Source organism: Hemibagrus wyckioides, linkage group LG29 (assembly GCF_019097595.1).
Source record: "Hemibagrus wyckioides isolate EC202008001 linkage group LG29, SWU_Hwy_1.0, whole genome shotgun sequence".
In the NCBI taxonomy this organism is placed as follows: domain Eukaryota; kingdom Metazoa; phylum Chordata; class Actinopteri; order Siluriformes; family Bagridae; genus Hemibagrus; species Hemibagrus wyckioides.
The window spans coordinates 18778373-18786511 of record NC_080738.1 but is presented as its reverse complement, the minus strand read 5'-3'; positions in this window follow the sequence as shown (position 1 = coordinate 18786511).

The following is an 8139-nucleotide window of genomic DNA, read 5'->3' as shown; positions in this document are numbered from 1 at the left end:
ACATTTATTCTTATTTAAACCTAAATAACATTTACAATACTGCTTATTAATAAAAGTGTGATCATGTTGTATGTTGTTTATCATCACACCCATTACGATGCTGTACAGAGATTTCAGACAGTGACATTTTGGTGCGCACACACACACACACACACACACGTAAAATGTAATATTAATCAAGTAATATTAATAAATATGCTACAGTTTCAGTCAATTCTAACAATAAGCAGAACATTAAAACATACTCGTAATATAAAAATCTGAAGGCTGCTGTTTCCTTAGCTCTGTTTTAGATCTTCACTGCTTCCACTCAACTCTCTCAGTAGTAATCTGTTTACTTCCTCTGTCTTTTTAATCCTGAAAAGATTCTGACACATGTTGCAGGATGATTTAAATATTACTTTAACTTTCACTTAGACACCTGACTCCTTGTTTTAACAAAACCTCAGATTTCAGCATAGAAAGGAAGTGAAGGAGTTTATCAGGTTCATTTAGTGTAGAATAGCCATGTGTTAATAATCAGATCCAACATTCAGTATGTACAATATTATCATGGCTGCTTTTCATTATTATCATGCCATTTTAATCATAACAAGTTCAAGTTGAAAGATTTCAGTTGTGCACCGGGCCTCCCTTCCACTCCTTTTTCTCTTCTGGTTAGAACCAGTTTGCACTGTTCTATGAAAGCAGTAGGAAGTTCTTTCATTCTGGCTATTTTGATACTGTAAACTACACTATATTGCCAAAAGTATTCGCTCACCTGCCTTGACTCGCATATGAACTTAAGTGACATCCCATTCCTAATCCATAGGGTTCAATATGACGTCGGTCCACCCTTTGCAGCTATAACAGCTTCAACTCTTCTGGGAAGGCTGTCCACAAGGTTTAGGAGTGTGTTTATGGGAATTTTTGACCATTCTTCCAGAAGCGCATTTGTGAGGTCACACACTGATGTTGGACGAGAAGGCCTGGCTCTCAGTCTCCGCTCTAATTCATCCCAAAGGTGTTCTATCGGGTTGAGGTCAGGACTCTGTGCAGGCCAGTCAAGTTCATCCACACCAGACTCTGTCATCCATGTCTTTATGGACCTTGCTTTGGTCACTGGTGCACAGTCATGTTGGAAGAGGAAGGGGCCAGCTCCAAACTGTTCCCACAAAGTTGGGAGCATGGAATTGTCCAAAATGTCTTGGTATGCTGAAGCATTCAGAGTTCCTTTCACTGGAACTAAGGGGCCAAGCCCAGCTCCTGAAAAACAACCCCACACCATAATCCCCCCTCCACCAAACTTTACACTTGGCACAATGCAGTCAGACAAGTACCGTTCTCCTGGCAACCGCCAAACCCAGACGCGTCCATCAGATTGCCAGATGGAGAAGCGCGATTCGTCACTCCAGAGAACGCGTCTCCACTGCTCTAGAGTCCAGTGGCGGCGTGCTTTACACCACTGCATCCGACGCTTTGCATTGCACTTGGTGATGTATGGCTTGGATGCAGCTGCTCGGCCATGGAAACCCATTCCATGAAGCTCTCTGCGCACTGTTCTTCAGCTAATCTGAAGGCCACATGAAGTTTGGAGGTCTGTAGCGATTGACTCTGCAGAAAGTTGGCGACCTCTTCGCACTATGCGCCTCAGTATCCGCTGACCCCGCTCCGTCAGTTTACGTGGCCTACCACTTCGTGGCTGAGTTGCTGTCGTTCCCAAACACTTCCACGATCTTATAATACAGCTGACAGTTGACTGTGGAATATTTAGGAGCGAGGAAATTTCACGACTGGATTTGTTGCACAGGTGGCATCCTATCACAGTTCCACGCTGGAATTCACTGAGCTCCTGAGAGCGACCCATTCTTTCACAAATGTTTGTAAAAACAGTCTGCATGCCTAGGTGCTTGATTTTATACACCTGTGGCCATGGAAGTGATTGGAACACCTGATTCTGATTATTTGGATGGGTGAGCGAATACTTTTGGCAATATAGTGTAACTTACAACTCCTGATGCTCCAGATACTAAACTAAATAAAGAACACTACTTTTATTGCTCCCTTAATCACTATAACAGTTTTCAACTCACCTAGCATAATTGGAAAAGGGTTATTCTTTAATCAATTAACATCATAAAATTATTCATTTGGATTAACAAACATAACAGGAGATTGAACCGGAGGACTTGTACTTCCTGATAATAGGCCTCTGTGTGACACTGTACATGTTTTTTTTTTTTAGTCATCAGATTAATTTGATGTTTTTGTAATGGATAAAAATGGGTTTTTCTTTGGAAAACAAGGAAATTTCCAAATGATTCCAAACTTTTGTGTTAAAAGCCAGAAACAGGCCAGGACTAGGTTCATACACAGCTTCCAATGCTAGAGGTGACTATTTGAATGCATTTCCTTGTCAAATAAAAAGTAGGACTGCTCACCAGTCTTGGATTAATGTGCAAATCAAGCCTTTGCATTGTAGCCTACATAAAAAAACAAAGACTCCTGTTTTCCATAGGAAAAGGAGTGTTACCTGAAAGCAGCAATTAGTGGCAGTGATTAAAGTGTCACAGAAAGTCTCATATCAAACATAGCTGTAAATTACATACTAGATTAAATCCTAATGTCAGCGAAAAACTGTACACATTTACAGATTTCCAGCAGACAGAGTGCCTCAGCTGGGATTTGGAGTCATTAATTGTGTAGCTTTGAAATGTTTGCATGAAGCAAGTGATTTAGGAATTCACAACATCTAACCAGGCCAGTAACTTCTGAAAAGTCAGACAGAGCCAAGACACAACAAAATAACATTCTGACTTTTGAGCAATTACATGCCAAAGCCAATGAAAATTAGACCTCACAAAGTCAGTGCTGTTTCATCACCTGCTTCCGACACAGATGAACAAGTAGGAGAATTTTCATCTGTCATGAAATGTGATGATTGTTGTGATATGAATTTAACTGAATATGGCTACATGGTAGTATATTTTTACTAACTTAAAAAAATCTGATGTTTGGATCTGTAGCTCCTCCAGTACAGCACTTCTGTTTGTGTTACTGATTGTTCTGTCGACTTGTGGTCAAAGTAATTATTGCAGTTAATGTTATGTGCATGATATTATTTGTATAGAAGTTAATATTTGTGTTATATTATTTGTTTTTGTGCTTTTATAGATATAAATATATATCACTATATTAATAATAACAAACCATAATAAGCTTTATTCTAAAATGGTCGCAAAAACAAAATGTTTGTTTTTAAATTGTTTATTGAAGATATTCATGTATATTGTTATAGCCTATAAATACAGAAAATAGAATAAAATACAAGAAATTAGTAAATACATCTAAATAGGAAGTAGAAGAAAATGACTAACAGTAGCAACTGTATTTACAGATTCTGTTACATTCTCTATCTTCTATATAGGAATTATTCGTTACTACGACACACTGAAGTATTAAATCCAGTATTTGAACAGACGCACTCTGACGTTCTCTTTATCACTGTGTCCAGTGGCCACTTACAGCAAAAGCTGAACATAATTAAATATTCTAGGTTAAAATTAAGGTAACAAAGTTGAAGTGGGTGTGTTACAAACAGAAAAATAAAATTAGATGTTTATTGCTCAACTTCTGGTTAATCTTGTCATCTTATGCTCCCTGCTGATTAAAGCTTAAATATTGTAGGTTAAATAAATTTCCCCCAGTTTACAATCTGCTTGACATGAAGGTGAGCATTTAGATGTTAAAGGTCATCCTTTATCTTGTGGAAGATGTTTCCATCTGGCTGCACCCTCTAGGTCACTGTGGTGTTCTCCAACATGCCTTTTTCTTTAAGTTTCTGCTTCATCTCAAGAAAAGAATCAGAATTCAAACCAAATGCAAAAGGAATACAGGTCACAAAGAAGCCAATAAATAATAAAAGGAGCAAAATCTTGAGAATAACCAAAATTCAAGCAATTAAGCAGTGAGAAACACTAACAGCATTTTGCAACAAATTTGTCCAAATTTCAGAGATGTCCTGTGACTCACTTGCTCTAAAATAAGTACACTACTGCTGAACATTTTCACACTATCCAGAATTTACAACAGATACATAGTGTAGCCATCAGAAGACACTTATACCATAAAAAACACATGGCACAAATTATGTGTCCACACATAATAGTCCAAAATTAGTCTGGAACATTCTTCCGTAGTCAAGCCAGCTGCAACTGAAACTGTGGTCAGGTTAAAACAAATGCCTGTGTGTTGTGCTTGATGTATCAAACTCATGTCTAAAAACAGAAGCACATTGTGTTGTGCTGGCATTCTCAGAACCATAAATTAAATGTTTTAAAAGTTTCCAAGCCCTTCTTCAAGGTCAAAAGTCAAAGAAGCTTTATTGTCACTTCAACCATATATAGCTGATGCAGTACACAGTGAAGTGAAACAACGTTCCTCCTAGACCAGAGGTGCTACACAGAACACAGACAAAGTACAGAGACGCAGACAAACATAGAGCTAAACATAGAGATAAAACTAAACTATACTTAAGGTGAAATAAATAAACTAGACATACAACAGAAGTGCACAGGATGACAAGACAAGACAGTGCAGACAAACAACATGTAGACCGACTTTTGTGCAGATAGCAGTGTATACAGTGAGTGCAAATAAGAAATTGACATTTTGTGCAAAGAACAGTGTATACAGTGAATGTAAATATTAAAGTGGCACATGTAAACAGGATTAATATAAAAAAATGTAAAGTGAAATGTAAAGTGACGTGTGTGCAAACAGGACAATTTAGTGTTTGTGTGTGTGTGTGTGTGTGTGTCCAGCACAATTCAGTTCTCCTGTTGAGATCAGATCTTGGATGTGTGTGTGTCCAGCTCAGCTCAGTTCTCTGTTGAGATACCTGATCGCCTGAGGGAAGAAACTGTTTAACAGTCTGGTTGTGCGAGTCCGAATGCTTCGGTACCTCTTTCCAGATGACAGGAGGGTGAAGAGTGTGTGTGAGGGGTGTGTGGGGTCATCCACAATGCTGTTAGCTTTGCGGATGCAGCATGTGGTGTAAATGTCCGTGATAGAGGGAAGAGAGACTCTGATGATCTTTTCAGCTGTCGTCACTATCCGCTGAAGGGTCTTGCGATCCGAGACGGTGCAATTTCCAAACCAGGCAGTGATGCAGCTGATGCAGATGGTCCCTCTGTAGAAGGTGGTCAGGATGGGAGGTGGAAGATAAGCCTTCCTCAGCCTTCGCAGGAAGTAGAGACGCTGCTGGGCCTTTCTGGTGATGGAGCTGGTGTTGAGTGACCAGGTGAGGTCCTCCACCAGGTGAACACCAAGGAATTTGGTGTTCTTGACGATCTCCACGATGGACCCATCAATGTTCAGTGGAGAATAGTCACTCTTTGTTCTCCTGAAGTCAACAACCATCTCTTTAGTCCTGTCGACGTTCAGAGAGAGGTTATTAACTTTACACCAGGCTGCTAGTTGTTGCACCTCCTCTCTGTATGCTGACTCGTCGTTCTTGCTGATGAGACCCACCACGGTCGCGTCATCGGCAGACTTGATGATGTGGTTGGAGCCGTGCATTGCTGCACAGTCGTGAGTCAGCAGAGTGACCAGCAGTGGACTGAGCACACAGCCCTGAGGAGCTCCAGTGTTCAGTGTGGTGGTGTTGGAGATGCTGTTCCTGATCCGGACCGACTGACTTTTGACTTTATAAACATCTATTCTATTTTCTGATTCTATGTTATTGGTGTTAGTTGAAAGAATTTATTAAATATGTGAAAACAAACAAATAAAAAACTAGGCTTCAATTACAGTTTTTTAGCATCTCTCAGAAATAGAATTTGAGTTTGACATCCCTGATTTAGATGTTACAGATCATCCTTGTTTTCTTATAGAAGATGTTTCCATCTGGCTGAACCCTCCAGATCACTGTGGTGTTCCCCAACATGCCCTTTTCTGCCAGTTTCTGCTTGATCTGAAGATCAGAATCAGGATTCAATTCAAACCAAGAAGCAAATTAATACACAGAGATGCCAATAAATAATAAGAGCAAAATTTTAATAATTATCGAAATGAGCATTGAGAAACATTAAGAGCATTTTATATTTTATACAGGACAGGGAATAAAACATATAATAACAAAAATGTAAAGAGGTTGGCACTGAGAAATGCTAACAAGGAAAATTTCAGATATGTCCTGAGACTAACCTGCTCTAAAGTAAAGGACTTTACAGCAGGATCTAACACACTGCCATTAGACTTCACATGCAGTCTCACTATCTGCTGTTCTCTCACTAGTAGAACTGAGGAATAACCACACACACACACACACACACAAAAGAGCCTGAACTGTTAAAAATATCTATATTGAGTCCACTTGATATTAGAATTAATAGCAAGAAAACTCACTGACTCACTGGTGTGACAGCAGAAATTTTCTTGTGTGCTGCAGAAATAATGATTGAACAATTTGTTAATTTGCAATGCACAGTTCTCATTGACATAATAATTGTTGGGTTCTCCAGGAACCCATGGTAGGTTTGTTGCAGGTGTCCCATCTGACCACTTCCACGTGTCTCTGTAGAGCCCAATCCAGGAATCAGCTGAAACAGCTGAAACAGGAAGTTGTTATCTGAACTGTTAAGAGCACTGGCCAAGTCTGTGTGATGTGATCGGCAGTAAGCCTGAGCATCGGTCCAGGACAAATAAGGACTAGAGATGCCAATGAACCTGTCAGCACCACTGAAATTAACTGTCAAATGGCAAAAAATAAACATTGTTAGATTACATTGTAGCTAGTTTTTAAATAACAGGTATATTCACCTTATATAGCATATTCGAGCGCACACTCTCACGGTATTTTGGCATCAAACACCAATCGGCCTGCGCACCTCTGCTTCATGTCGAAAAAACACCTTGTGTGTGTGTGTGTGTGTGTGTGTGCGTGCGGAGATAGATGTTAGTCAAAATTGCGTACAGTATACGGCAACAGCGCTCAAGTAAAACGATCAACGTTTACTTATTCCTCTAGACTCCGGTGGCAAAATTTGGGAAAAAACATTTGGGGCTAGACTAAATCAGCCCTAAAATTAGCCCTAGCCACTGTGTGTGGGGAGCAGGAGTGTCAAACTTTGGGGAAACTAAATAAAGTCAAATGTTAGAATCGGGTCCAGGCATGTCATGTGATGTAGCCAGAGACAGACGCACTCCACAGTTCCCAAATGGAAGTGCAGAGCTGAGAGCCCCAGCATTTTCGAGGGGAAATGTGTGACACTCTTATTTACGCCTTTTCCAATAATGCTTAATAATAAAACTATGGTCATGTAATATAATAATGTTTATCAAAACAGTAAAATACTGGACACAGATTTCAGAGATTCAATAATAGATATTTAAATTTGCTTCAACTCTTTGTTAATATATTTGGATCAATTAATAGATCTGTTAATTAAGCAATTTGTTAAAAAGCAGAACAGCAAGGATTCTACCCACTAGAAACCCAGTGCTTTCCAAAGAATGAGGGTTTTATCTATCTATCTATCTATCTATCTATCTATCTATCTATCTATCTATCTATCTATCTATCTATCTATCTATCTATCTATCTATCTAATAGTTCTTTGTCAATTAATATCATTTTATTTATTTGTAAAGTTTTATTTGTTTTATTTTATTGGATTATAAATGGTTTATTACTTAATTATTTACCTCAATATGTTACTTAAATGTTTCAGTCAATTCTAGCGGTAAGCAGAATATTAAAACATACCTATAATATAAAAATCTGAAGGCTGGTGTTTCTTCAGTAGCTCTGTTTTAGATCTTCACTGCTTGCACACAACTCTCTCAACACTTTACTTCACTTACTTAAAGTCCTTTTAATCCTGGAAAGATTCAGACATGTGTGACGCAGACTGATTTCCATATTGCTTTTAATTTAACTTAGACACCAGACTCCTTGTTTCAACAAAATCAAATTCTGACACATCTTCCTCAGATTTCAGCACAGGAAGGAAGTAATGGAGTTCATCAGGTTCTTTTATTGTGGAATAGCCATGTGCCAATAATCAGACCCAACATTCAGCAGGTACAATATTATCATGGCTGCTTTAAAAAAATCATCCCTTTTCTTGGAAACTAGGAAGCAGCAATTTTTGGGAA